Raw genomic sequence first — 14,068 nt, forward strand, 5'->3', positions numbered from 1 at the left:
GTGGACAGGTTTTGGGGTGTGAGGAGGTGAGTTACTAGCTGCAGAATTTCCAATCTCTAAACTGCTTTTATACCTGCAGTATTTATGTGGCTCATCCAGTTAAGCCTCTGGTCGATGGAGACTCACAGTTTGTTGATGGTCAGAGATGGTGCAATGCTGTTATAACCTGCCTGCTTACCACTTACCACTGGCTGGGGACTAATGGCAATCCCACAATCCTTTGGGAGTATCAGCTTCCCCAATGAGGGGGGCGGAGAAATCATTAGCAGATTTCCTGCATAAATAAAGCTGCCGAGTTTGGAACCAGCCAGAGAGGAGTGAGCAGCAAGGGAATTGCTGATGCTATTGTATATATATATATACGTTATTGTAAATAAATGTTATTTCTTTCTATCCTTTAACTCGTGCTGGATTCTTTATGGCCCTCACAAAACTGGCGACGAGGGTTAAAGTGAATAGCTGTCTACACTGCTGAAGCCACCTCCCTGGATTTTTGTTGGATACAGGTTGGAAGTTGTTTTTCTGTTACACCATGCCTCTGTATGGACGTTTGGATGTTTTTGATGCTGCGCTGGAAAGTTGGAACCAGTACGCACAACGGATGCGTTACTATTTCCAGGCAAACAACATCACCGAAACCGACTGCCAGGTGGTCATTTTGCTCACCGCCTGCGGCCCGCATACATTTGGGGTTATTAGGAGCCTTACGTGCCCAGCTTCGCCTGACACCAAGGCGTTTGATGAACTTGTGACCTTAGTGGGGCAACATTTTAACCCAACCCCGTCCACGATAGTCCGACGTTACCGGTTTAATACCGCTGACAGGACCCCAGGAGAATCCCTTGCCGAGTTTCTATCCAGGCTATGCAGGATTGCGGAGTACTGTGACTATGGTGAGACCTTGTCAGAAATGTTATGCGACCGTTTGATTTGCGGTATTAACAATGCGGCCACCCAGAGAAAGTTGTTAGCTAAGCCAAACATTGACTTTTCAATAGGCAATTCAAATAGTACTGTCCCAAGAGAGCGCAGAACGGGGAGTGCAGGAGCTAGAAAGAATGGAGGTGCAAGCCTTGGGACGCAACCCCTTCCGTCCAAAAGCGTCTCCCCTACCCCTGTGGTACCTTGGGCGAGGCGACGTCCGGATTGACGCCAGTGGCCATCGGACGTTCCTCCCCAAAGGGAGCCTTCTCCAGAACCAATGGATGAGGAGCCATGTCCGTGTCGGACGTTTGGACGCCGACTCCGTCACGGACGCCGGTCCTGGGGGCGCCAGAAGCGCCATCATTCTGACAGAAACTGGGGCCAGCCCAGGGGCCGTACCTTCCATTTGGATGAACCTGCGGCGACTGCTACAGAGGACGTGGAGATGGAGGATGACTGCCTGCAGCTGCATTGTGTGGCAGCTCCCTGTGTAGCCCCCATTAAGGTGACAGTACGGGTCAATGGTCACCCGCTTGAGATGGAGTTGATCACTAGTGCAGTGGTCTCCGTGATCGCCCAGAGGACATTCGACTGCATCTTGCAGGGTATACAGATGCTTACATGAATCGACACACAGGCCAGCTTGGCCACCTACACAGGGGAACCATTGGACATCGCAGGAACTACGATGACCCCTGTTGTTATGGACGCCAAGAGGGGCGTTTTCTACTTATTGTGGTGCGCGGCCACGGGCCCAGCCTGTTGGGTCAGGACTGGTTGCGCCATTTGCGGCAGCACATCCTCCAAACAGGTTCTGGAGGGTTGACTGAGGTACTAGGACAGTACCCAGATGTATTCCAGCCTGGTTTGGGGAAAATAAAAGGGGCCGTAGCCCATATCCAAGTCGAACCAGGAGCTACGCTGTGCTATTTCCGGGCGCGACCAGTGCCTTACGCCTTGCTCGGGAAGGTAGAAGGGGAGCTCACACGTTTGGAGACTTTGGGTATTATCAGGCCCATCCGTTTCGCTGACTGGGCAGCACCAATTGTACCTGTAATGAAGCCAGATGACACAGTTCGCTTGTGTGGCGACTATTAACTTACAATGAATACGCCTTCCCGGCTCAACCGATATCCAATGCCTCGCATTGTTTTTGATGCTGCACTGGAAAGATCCGCATGGAGGATCTCTACGCGAAGCTTGCAGGCGGACTCTCGTTCACAAAATTAGATATGAGTCACGCCTACCTACAGTTGGAACTGGACCCTGCCTCCCGGCCACATGTAACTATTAATACACACCGGGGCCTGTATAAATATGCACGGTTGCCCTTTGGGTTATCCTCTGCCTGCGCTATTTTTCAACGCGTCATGGAGGGCACCTTGAGAGGTTTACCACGTGTCACTGTCTACTGAGACGACGTTTTGATTACAGGGACATCGGAGCAGGAACATTTGGAAAATTTGGAGGCTGTCCTTAGACGCTTTTCAGAGGCTGGAGGCCATTTATGTCGCACAAAGTGCTTCTTTCAGGCGAAGGAAATAGTCTACCTGGGTTATTGGGTGGACCGCGAGGGTTTGCATCCCAGCGCAGAGAAAGTGCGCGCAATTCAACAGGCCCCCGCCCCGACTGACACTTCGCATCTTCGTTTTTTTCTCGGCCTCGTAAACTATAACGGGAAGTTCCTCCCCAATTTGGCAACTACGCTGGCTCTGTTGCACCTTCTGCCAAAGAAGAATCACACCTGGGTTTGGGGTCAGCCGCAAGAAACCGCTTTCCGGCAGGTAAAACAACAATTGTCGTTGTCTGGGTTATTAACCCACTATAATCCTGGAAAGTCTTTGCTCAACATGTGTGATGCATCCCCGTATGGTATTGGGGCCATCCAGTTCCACAAGATGGAGAACGGGGCAGAGCGGCCGATAGCTTTCGCCTCCTGCATATTGACTGCAGCGGAAAAGAAGTACGCGCAGATCAAGAAGTCTTTGCGGGGAAACGCTTCCACCAGTATGTGTATAGCCGTCACTTCACTATCGTGACTGATCATAAGCCTCTGCTGGGACTTTTCCGAGAGGATAAGCCAATACCGCCCATTGCTTCCGCACGGATCCAGCGCTGGGCTTTTTTGCTCGCTGCCTACGAGTATTCTCTGGTGCACAAACCAGGAACCCAGCTAGCGAATGCTGACGCACTGAGGCGATTGCCTTTATCAACCAGCCCCATGTCGACCCCCACGACCGGTGAGGTGGTTGTCACTCTAAACTTTATGGACTCCTTGCCTGTCATGGCATCACAGGTCTGTGAGTGGACCCAGATGGAGCCAGTCCTGTCAAATATTCGGCACATAGTCCTGTATGGTGGGCAGCATAGAGAGCTCCCAGGTGAGTTGCTGACATTTTCCTCCAAGCTGTCAGAATTTAGCCTGGAAGACGGTGTCCTCTTGTGGGAGAAGTGTTTGATTGTCCCGGAAAAAGGACAGGAGCTGATACTAAGGGACTTGCACAATGGGCATCCGGGTGTGACCAAAATGAAAATATTGGCCCAAAGTTATGTTTCGTGCCCAGGCCTCGACACCGACATTGAGAAGGTGGCCGAAAACTGGTCCATTTGCCAGGAGCATCAGAAGCTTCCGCGACCGCGCCCCTATATCACTGGGAATGGCCAGGGCGGCCTTGGGCGTGCTTGCATGCGGATTGCGCCCTCCCTTTTCAAGGATCCATGTTCCTTCTATTAATCGATGCCCAGTCTAAATGGTTAGAGGTGCATAAGATGGTAGGCACAACATCCTGCGCAACAATCAAGAAAATGCATTTGTCTTTCACACGCATGGCCTCCCCGTTCACAAGTGAGAAGTTTGCGAGGTTCATGAAGATGAACGGCATTCGCCATATCCGCACCGCTCCATACCACCCAGCTTCCAATGGGTTGATGGAGCGCGCAGTGCAGACATTCAAATGAGGCCTAAAGAAGCAGTCTTCCGGGTCTATGGACACGAGACTGGCTCATTTTTTGTTTTCATTTCGGACCACTCTACATGCGGTGACTGGGGTAGCTCCCATGAAACTCCTAATGGGCCGGAGACTTCGCACCCGCCTTAGCATGGTTTTCCTGGATATTGGCGCAAAAGTACGCCGCACACAAGAACGGCAGGGACATGGCTTTTCTCGGCATCGGCCTATTCGGCAGTTTGCGCCCGGTGACCCGGTGTTCGTTCAAAATTTTGCTGGTGGTGCCCAGTGGGTCCCTGGCATTATCTTTCACCGAATGGGCCCCATCACTTACCAGGTGCAAGCCCAGGGTCATCTCTAACGCAAGCATGTAGACCACGTTTGGTCCAGAAGACCGTCTCTTCCAAAGATTCCACGACGCCAGATCTAATTTCTACAGCCACAGAGAACAGACACAGTGGAGAATATTCCTCACAATCTTCCTCTGGTGCCTCACTCAAAGCCTGCGCAGGTCTTTGCAGAATCGCGTGGAGATAGAGACGTCGAGATGATGGAGGCAGCGGACTCCGACTCCGAGATGGAGACAGAGGACACCTCAGAGGGGGAATCCTCAGGCCCATGGGCCGTGGATGTACAACCATTACGCCGTTCATCACGGAAGCGCCGTTCTCCTCTCGTTACATGCAGCGCCTCGTGCAAATGGTGTCCGGCCTGCGGCAAAACAAGTCCAAAGCCCTCCTTCGCCAGGGTTTTTGGTGGATTCCTTGGACTTTTGGGGGGGGGGGGGGGGAGAAGGAGGTATGGTATAACCTGCCTGCTTACCACTGGCTGGGGACTAACGGCAATCCCACAATCCTATGGGAGTATGAGCTTCCCCAATGAGGGGGGCGGAGAAATCATTAGCAGATTTTCTGCATAAATAAAGCTGGCCTGTTTGGAACCAGCCAGAGAGGAGTGAGCAGCAAGGGAGTTGCTGATGCCATATATATTTATATATATGTTATTGTAAATAAATGTTATTTCTTTCTATCCTTCAACTCGTGCTGGATTCTTCGTGGCCCTCACAAAAAATGGTAATACCATCTAGTGTCAAGGGGATGTGGTTAGGTTCTCTCTTGTTGGAGATGATCATTGCCTGATACTCGTTTGGCCTGAATGTTACTTATCAGCCCAAGTCTGAATATTGTCTTGATCTTTTTGCAAGCAGACTGCTTCATTCTTTAAGGATTTGTGAACTGAACACAGTGCAATCATCAATAAACATTCCCACATCTGACTTTGTGATCAATGGGTGGTCTTGATGAAGCAGATGAAAGTGGTTGGGCCTCGGACACTACCTCAATAAATATTTGTGGCAATCTCTTCGGGATCAGATGAGTGATCTCCAAAAACCACAACTATCTTCAATTGTGTTAGGGTTCTTTGATGCCACACTTAATCAAGTGTTGCCTTGATGTCACTTTCACCTCACCTCTGAAATTCAACCTATACCCATGTCAGTACCAAAGGTCTGGAGCTGAGCTGTCTTGGTGGAACCTAAATTGAGCATTGTTGTGCACATTATTGGTGAGTAAGTGCACATGATAGCATTGCCAATGCATCTTCTATCACTTTGCTGATGATCAAAAGTAAACAAATAGGGTGGTAATTGGTCAGACTAGATTAGATTTAGGGCAGGATTTAACTGAATGGAAACAAAGTCTCGTAGCGAGCATTTTTAGTCGCTCTAGCTATAAAACACCACTCGCTATAGACAGGAGGCCTCCGCAGGGAACGTGGGCCCGAGGCCGCACATAGCCCCGTTTTGTGCACTGACCCATGGATCTGGGTTCAATTCCGGCTTTGGGTGTCTGTCTGTGTGGAGTTTGCACTTTTCCCCATGTCTGCGTGGGTTTCCTCCGGGTGCTACGGTTTCCTCCCACAGTCCAGAGATAGGCAGGTTAGGTGGATTGGCCATGCTAAATTGCCCCTTCGTGCCCAAAGATGTGCAGATTAGCTGGGGTCATGGGGTTACAGAGATAGGATGGGGGAGTGGGCATAGGTAGGGTGCTCTTTCAGAGGGCCGCAGACTCGATGGGCCGAACGGCCTCCTTCTGCACGGTAGGAACTCTATGGTTCTTTGTCTGAATTGTAAATCTGATTTTGCACATATGACAACAAATATTATGAATGCATCCATCTGCTCCTTTAAATTAAATGAAACAGGCAGAAGACATAGAAAGGCAGGATGTTATAAAAAGAAAGGCTCTTAGATGTGCATCTGAATTCAATGTTAAAATATTTTCAGACTTCCTTTGGATCTGTGGCATCTATTGAGAAACGAGACATATCCACAATCTTAGTGAGCAAAGAAGGAAAGCAATCTTTAAGCATTCCTGGCCCCAACCATTTATTCCATTACCTCCAAAACCCCATTTTCTCCCTGTCTAACTTTATTATTCTTTCAGAAGGTTTTGTTTGATGGGTCTCATTCTAGGACTTGCAAAGTCTGCCTCCCGTAAGCAGAATGGGAAAAATACACAGCAACAGTAAAACCTATTATAAAAATGAGAAATCATTATTTCTTACATGCAGCATGGTTTATTTATCTGTCCCTTTGTCAGTCTGGAACTAACTGCCAGTCAGTTGTTAAACAGTTATTGTTCACACTGTTTGTCTATAAATGTGTTGCCCTTGGTGATGGAGGGATGCATTATGCCAGGCTGTCATTGTTTTAACCCATTGAAGGTGACGGTGTCACTTTTCAACAAAAATGCACAAGATTAGGTTAGTTAGTCAACCTACTGCCTATGAATACCAAACACAATGAGTTGGATTTAACCGGATGCAAAGTCCCTGCCCCCAACCCTCTGCCTCGCCACCCCCCCAACCCCCTCACCCACTCACTGGCTAAATGGTCAGGTAGGATAGTCTGCCTGCAGCTATTCAACGCTAGGAGTATTGTTAACTGGTTGGAGGCAGGGCCTCAGCCCCTCAATTGGGAATAAATCCTGCCTTAGAGAGCTGCCAGCTAATCAGATAGCTGACAGCTCTGTAGTCCTAGCAGCGCTACTGGGACCAGTGGCCACCCCTACAGGAGGGTCCACCAAACAGAGGAGCCAGTCAAGTCCAGCATGCTGGGTCCAATTTAATAGGCTCCGGGTGGGATCAAGGTCAAGATGGCACGGTTAAAAGGCGGAGTAGGTGATGACTTGGGGTGTGCCTCTGATCGGCTCAGGAGGCTTCCCGTGGAGGGCTCCACCACTCCTTGGCCTATGGAGTTATAAGATTAAAAAGAGTGAATCCCCTATGAAGTACGGATTAAAAATTAAAAACCGAGTTCACCTGCTGGTCACAGGTTCAGAAATTATCAAACAACCTTGGACATAATTGTGTGCTTAAGGACACCAATGGCCTGTATCTTAGGATATGACATAGCCTCTAACACCAGGCATTTACGGAAAAAACAGGATCTAGTCTCCACATCATCTTGGCATGGTAGTTATGGATTGTAAGACACCACAATCTAACAATGCATAACCTTAAAAATGTCCCTAAATCACTTGTCAACTGAATCCTGGAAACGGAATGCAGCAAGAAAGTGACCATTATCTGTACCTCACAGTGTCCTGTTTGATTGAAGGATTTGATGAAAACAAAGGATGCTGTTCAGCACATGTTAAATATGCTTCTTGCTAGTTCATCTCTTTTATGATAAATATCACAACCACAGAGTAGGATTTTGAGAGTTGTTGGATTGTCCGTACACTCTTCAATGGAGGATACATTGTTTTTTTAATAAATTTAGAGTACCCAATTATTTTTTCCAATTAAGGGCCAATTTAGCATGGCCAATCCTCCTACCCTGCACATCTTTGGGTTATGGGGGCGAAACCCACGCAAACATGGGGAAAATGTGCAAACTCCACACGGACAGTGACCCAGAGCCGGGATCGAACCTGGGACCTCAGCGCCATGAGGCTGCAGTGCTAACCACTGCGCCACCGTACTGCTCTCGAGGATACATTGTTGAGGAGAGATTCCTGAACTATTATAATGTCCGGGTTGTTATAACTTGGCTAAAATTTGTTAAAAAGGACACCTGGAGGACAGTAATATTCTCTCGTAAGTCTTCTCCTTCAGGAAGAGTTAAATCAGCTCTTCAGACATTTTTAATTGTTTTTGAGGCCTGTCCTTCTTAACCATAAGTGCGAGTGATCATCTGAGGAGTATGGCTGATACGGAATGTACCAAAAAGGTGCTAGGCTTATCATCCACTTTAGGCTGATAGCAGCAACTACAGCTAAAGCTGACAGGCTTCCTGACTGGTGTGGCAGCAGGATCAGGCACTTAGTCTGCCTGATGGTTTCCCACCCACCCCATCCCCCATTTGATAGGCACAAGGGCATTTTTCCCCTATTTGTTCTTGGGATGTGGGCATCGCTCGCTGGGCCAGCATTTATTGCACATCCCTATTGCCCTTGAACTGAGTGGCTTAGTAGGCCTGTGGGTCAGTTAAGAGTCAACTGTATCGCTGTGTCGGTCTGGAGTCACATGTAGGTCGGCCCGGTAAGAACTGCAGATTTCCTTCCCTGAAGGACATTAGTAAACCAGATGGGTTTATATGACAATCACCAATGGTTTCATGGTCATCATCAGACATCCAATTCCAGATTTTTATTCAAATTTCATCATCTGCCATGGTGAGATTCGATCCCAGGTTCCCAGAACATTACCCTGGGTATCTGGATTACTAGTCCAGTGACAAAACCACTATGGCACTGCCTCCCCTGGGTAGGTGCCGAGCACGTTGCCTGCTCGATTTTATTTCCCATGGCAGCAGGGGGTAGTGAATTTAGCCCTGTGAATTTATTTTTCTGCTTTCAATTTTTCTTTTTCTTCCTGGGAACGTCTTAATTTACACTAGAGAATGGTTCCATGGGCACTGGAGTAGTTTCAGTCATTTTACTGCCAATTTGACTGTTTTCAGATTCTGTATATCGAATCCTATGTTTTATATCGATGCGATTAGTCACTAATGAATTCAGTAAGAAATTCAGAAGGAGGGCAGCACGGTGGCGCAGTGGGTTAGCCCTGCTGCCTCACGGCGCCGAGGTCCCAAGTTCGATCCCGGCTCTGGGTCACTGTCCGTGTGGAGTTTGCACATTCTCCCCGTGTTTGCGTGGGTTTCGCCCCACAACCCAAAGATGTGCAGGTAGGTGGATTGACCACACTAAATTGCCCCTTAATTGGAAAAAATGAGTTGGGTACTCTAAATTTATAAAAAAAAAGAAATTCAGAAGGATCTTCTTTACTTGGAGAGCGATGAGATTGTGGAACACATTACAAATGAGCAAATAATTTATTTGCAGTCCGTGTTATTAACTGCCCAGCTATTCATGCATGTAAGATCTTTCATTACAAGGTTATAATTATTTCTGAAACACTGCTATCATTACGCTGAAAAATTCCAGTGCTGGTTTCTCAATTTTGCAATATAACATCTAAAATTAAATGCTGCCATTAATATTTGGCAAAAATCCTACATTTCAGTGACAATTTATCTCATTCCAGACCAGAAAGATGATTAAAACTGGCAAAGAGTCTTTGTCACAGGAACTGTTTGGAGATAGCCACCTAGTACAATAGTACAATAGTATTTTATGTCATTGATGTATTGCTTGGAATTGTTGTTGATGTTCAACAGAGTTGTGTGCTGTTAACAGAGGGTCAATGAGCAGCCATTCATGCACATCTAAACCAACTTTACTGTAATGTGGGAAAACTAAGGTAATCCCCACTTGAATCACTATGAAAGCACAGCCAGTACAACAGTATTTGGTGCCAAGTAAAAGTACATTCAAATATTCAATTACCTTTCAGCATTTTCTTTTCTTGGCCTTCCTATTTTTAACTCTATTGGGCCCCGCGCAATTCAAGTTGCCGTGGAGATTACACCTTTATCTTCAATTCTTTTGCGTGATGGTGGTGGGAGATGCGATTGGAGTTTCATGGTTGAGGCTCAGACTGAGTTTCATTTTTCTTCCTTCAGTTTGGGGATATGGGTAGTGTGAGCAAGACCAATATTTACTGTCCATCCCTAGTAGCCATTAATTTGGGTGCCTTAGTGAGGTGCTGCACCCTGTGCGTTGAAGGTGCTCCCATAATGCTGTTAGGGAGACAATTAGAACATAGAACAGTACAGCACAGAACAGGCCCTTCGGCCCTCAATGTTGTGCCGAGCCATGATCACCCTACTCAAACCCACCCTATACCCGTAACCCAACAACCCCCCCTTAACCTTACTTTTATTAGGACACGACGGGCAATTTAGCATGGCCAATCCACCTAACCCGCACATCTTTGGACTGTGGAAGGAAACCGGAGCACCCGGAGGAAACCCACGCACACAGGGGGAGGACGTGCAGACTCCACACAGACAGTTACCCAGCCGGGAATCGAACCTGGGACCCTGGAGCTGTGAAGCATTTATGCTAACCACCATGCTACCCTGCTGCCCCCCATGCTACCCTGCTGCCCCAGACCTTTGATTCAGCGACAATGATGGAAAACATTTCTAAGTCAGGATGAATTGTGATTTGGGGGGGATCTTGAATGTGATAGTCTTCTCAGATGTCTACTGCCCTTGCCCTTCTTGGCAGTGAAAGTTACTGGTTTGGGAGGTGCTGTTGAAAAAGCCTTGCTCAAGTTGGTGCTGAGTTTCTTGCAACTGCATTCCTCCTGGCAACTAGAGGGCATTGCATCAGACTCCTGCCTTGCATCCTTTAGCTGATGGGCAGGGGGTAGGGAGGCTCTGGGGAGTTAGCAGGATCAATCACCTGCCATTGGTTATCCAGTCCTGCTCTAGTAGCCACAGTATTCATGTAGCATTGCCTGGAACTTAAGAGGCTCAACGAAAAAAAGGTGTTTAGTATCCATCAATTTATCCAGTGAGCCAGGAAGATTGTGAATGGAAATGCATGTGTATGGATATCAAATGAGAACAGAATTCAGGAGCAGGATTAAATCAAATAGCTTACTGATGTTCACTGCCAAGATTCACACATGAATAATGACCATGTGAGCAAGATACCAAGACTGATAGCTTCATAACTGCTGAGGGGATAACACTGTTAAAGGAGGAGTAAGCAAAGAAAATTGGTGAGAAAATAATAAACAAACTAAGAATTCCTCAAAAAGTGGAAACCATGGGCGGGATTCTCCCAACGGGAGACTAAGTGCCGACGCCGGATTGAAAATCGGAGTGTTTCACTCCGGCGTCGGAGGCCGCTCCCCGCCCTCTATTCTCCCACCCCCGGGGTGCTAGGAGCGGCGTCGCGTCATTTATAAATTATAATGATGTCATCCGCGCATGCGCAGGTTGGCCGGCGCCAACCCGTGCATGCGCGGCTGCTGTCCTCCCTGCGGGCGCCCCGCAAGACATGGAGGATTGATCTTGCGGGGCGGCGCAGTAAAAGAGTACGTCCTTTAGAGACGCTGGCCCGCCGATCGGTGGGCACCGATCGCGGGCCAGACCACTTCTGAGCGCCCCCCCTGGTGCTCGATCCTCCCCCCCCAGGCCGCCCACGCAGCGTTCGCGCGCTGTTCACGCTGGTAGCGACCAGGTGTGGTTGGCGCCGGCCTGAACCCGTCGTATTGGGCAGGTCGCTCGGCCCATCCAGGCCGGAGAATCGTCAGTCGCCCGTTAAAAACGGGGAGCGGCGATTCTCCGAGCGGCCTGTCGTAAATCTTGGCGCGCCGTTTTGGGGGGGGGGGGGGGGGTGGCGGGACTCTCCCGCCCCCCCGTGATTCTTCCACCTGGGGGGGCGGAGAATTGCGCCCCATACATCCAATGTCAACTACCATCTCTACTACAAGAAGGTATTTGATTTGATAACTGCCTTCCCAGTAATTCATTTTCAGTCGGTTTCCATTCCTATTCATCAAAAATCGATGCATTGGGCAATGAGAGAAAAAAAATTCCAATGTGAGGATCCACCACCTGTAGTTGACTAAAAAGGTTAGAGACAGTATCAACCTTACAGAAAGAACATACGATTGTGCAAAGGTGGGTGGCAGGCCAGAAGATTGGAGAGAATAACATCAAAGAAAAACAAAAAGATTAATAAGGAGGGAAAATGTATGAGAGAAAGATGGCTATAAATATAAATAATAATAATCTTTATTATTGTCACAAGTAGGCTTACATTAACACTGCAATGAAGTTACTGTGAAAATCCCCTAGTCGCCACATTCTGGCGCCTGTTCGCGTACACAGAGGGAGAATTCAGAATGTCCAATTCACTGATCAAGCACATCTTTCGGGACTTACGGAAGGAAACCGGAGCACCAGGAGAAAACCTACGCAGACACGGGAAGAATGTGCAGACTCCGCACAGACAGTGACCTAAACGGGAATCGAACCTGGAACCTTGGCGCTTTAAAGATGGATCGTAAGAATTTATATAGATAGAAAAGGCATTAATAATAATAGTCTTTATTAATGTCACAAGTAGGCTTACATGAAAATGAAAATCGCTTATTGTCACAAGTAGGCTTTAAATGAAGTTACTGTGAAAAGCCCCTAGTCGCCACATTCCGGCGCCTGTTCGGGAAGCTGGTACAGGAATTGATCCGTACTGCTGGCCTGGCTTGGTCTGCTTTAAAAGCCAGCGATTTAGCCCAGTGTGCTAAACCAGCCCCGAACACTGCAATTAAGTTACTGTGAAAATCCCCGAGTCGCCACACACCGGTGCGCCTGCACAAAGTGAGCATTGTTCCGATAGAAAGTAGGTCTGGGGAATTGATAATGGAAAGTAGGGAGATAGATGAATTAAACAGGTATTTTGCAACACTCTTCACTATGGAGGAAGCAAATAACATCGCAGAAATAGCTGTTAATCAGAAATTGGGAGAGAGAGGGGAACTGAAGAAAATTGCAATCACCAGGGAAGTGGTACTTAGCAAATTGTCAGAGCTCTGGAGCAAGGAGAACAAATGCAAAAATTGTGATTAATTTGTTGACGTTGCCAAGGCATGTTAATCACACCAATCTTCACCAGCACAAAATAAATGGACCAAGAAAAATACTGCAAAATCTACAGGGCAAGTTTACCAGTTAAGCGATTCAACTGAAGACTCACTGAGTACGAAAGTGTCCATTCCGTTTCTGGAATTTAAGCTCAGCGTTCCAGCAGCACAAGGAGACACCAGCGACAATTTATGGTCTGTCCAAAATTAAATGGGAACACCATTTAAGGGTGAAGTGGACATGGGTGCTGCAATATCACTTATACCTGAATCGATGGACCATCAGAAATTGAAGTATCTGCTAGTACAACCATCTGATGTAGCATGAGGTCATGTACTGAGGAGGTTGTTCTGCTGAACAGCTTCATCAAGGTGACTGAGGAAGGGCGTCATGTGGCGCAGTGGTTTAACTGGGACTGCAACGCTGAGGGCCTGGGTTCAAATCGCGGCCCTGGGTCACTGTCCATGAGGAGTTTGCACATTCTCCCCATGTCTGCGTGGGTTTCACCCCCACAACCCAAAAGATATGCAGGCTTAGTGGATTGGTCACACTAAATTACCCCTGAATTGGAAAGAAATAAAATAATTAGGTACTCCAGAATTAAAAATAAGGTGATTGAGGAAGTTAACGAGCAGAAAGTGGAGCTGCCTCTTCACATTATTCAAGGAAATTTTCCAACATTGTTTGGGAGATCTTGGTTAAGGAAGATTAAGCTAAACTGGGTCACCATGAACCAACTTGTTGATTCTATGAACGATCTTCAACCACTTCTGAGAAATGTGCAAAGTTATTCGAGGAGTCACTGGATCCATGACTGGAATCCAAGTGAAACTCAAGATAAAGGCAGACAGCACGCCTCATGTTTGAAAGCAAGTACTGTAGCTTATTTTATTTGACCTAAAGTGGAAGAACCCGAGAGGTTATTGAAGACAGGGCTCACTGACCCTGTTGCCACCAGCAATTGTAAAACCCAAATCAACCCTATCTTAAAGAAGGATGGCTCAGTACAAATATGCAGGGATTTAGAAATAACTATGAACCCCGTATTATGCGCCGATTAGTATCCTCTACCACTTATCGAAGATCTGTTTGAAGGCCCCAGGCAACCAAAAATCCAGCAAAATTGACCTCTCTCAACTCTCCCAAGCCTATCTGCAAATGAACGTATCTATTATGTCTGAACCGT

At 47.6% G+C, this 14,068-nt stretch overlaps 1 protein-coding gene across 2 annotated transcripts in view; it reads right to left on the reverse strand.

Annotated features, from left to right (window-relative positions):
* The window catches only part of LOC119977116 (transmembrane protein FAM155A), a 1,007,141-nt gene that overhangs the window by 121,988 nt on the left and 871,085 nt on the right, over nucleotides 1-14,068 (reverse strand). The gene's annotated exons all lie outside the window — the stretch shown is intronic.

The sequence above is a fragment of the Scyliorhinus canicula genome, chromosome 14, assembly GCF_902713615.1.
Source record: "Scyliorhinus canicula chromosome 14, sScyCan1.1, whole genome shotgun sequence".
Lineage (NCBI taxonomy): Eukaryota > Metazoa > Chordata > Chondrichthyes > Carcharhiniformes > Scyliorhinidae > Scyliorhinus > Scyliorhinus canicula.